Here is an 866-nt window from a genome sequence, read left to right on the forward strand (position 1 = left end):
ATTCGTCTTAACCCCCCCCCCCCAAAAAAAAACAACAACACCAAAACAACAAACACACATATTGTTGACACACAGACAGAAAAACATTCAAATAACAATTTTACATTTCATGTACATGATATATATACTGGCACTGAAAAAAGTTAAAATACACAATGACTTTGGCGTTTCATTTTCAAAGAGGTAAACTAACAACCCCCCCCCCCCCCCCCCCCCCCCTCCAGCCATTGGCAGTCAAAGAGAATAATTTTGTAACATTGTATTATTTACAGAAGCTTGAGAGAACACTTTCAGCCCTAGTTCAGATCCTGAGAATGGATTACATAAAAACATTTGTGTAGATTCCAGATTGAAAGAAATACCACACAAACAACAAAAACACCCCATACTCAGATCTTCAGATTTCTCAGAACATTGTATTCAAATTGAATAAAGCTGGACAGAAAGGAAAAAGTAAACAGCTAAGATTCGTCACGACTGGAACAAGCAGCTAGATATCTATTTTTAGCAAATGAACACAAGGTGCAAGCAAGACCTGTACAAGAGTTGAACGAGACACAGCCAAGCAACTAACAAAGAGATATAATGGGAACTAAAATGGACAGGGCCGGAAGTGAGCAAAGCTGAGCAAGACAAGCAGTCAGAAACAAAACTAAACATGGTCGCATGGTCTGCCATCTAATCTTGCTCAACACAGAAGCATACATGGACGCTCTCAGAGACAATGGACCTATAGACCATAGAAGCCGAGTTAAGAAAACTCAAAGAAAAGGAACACGCATTGCAACAATAATTGGGGAAAACTAGTTGAAAAGTGACATTTTCCTTGGGATGGTTGATGAATAAATAATGCCACTCTCCCCCCC

This window comes from Aplysia californica, unplaced genomic scaffold, assembly GCF_000002075.1.
Source record: "Aplysia californica isolate F4 #8 unplaced genomic scaffold, AplCal3.0 scaffold01575, whole genome shotgun sequence".
Classification (NCBI taxonomy): Eukaryota; Metazoa; Mollusca; class Gastropoda; order Aplysiida; family Aplysiidae; genus Aplysia; species Aplysia californica.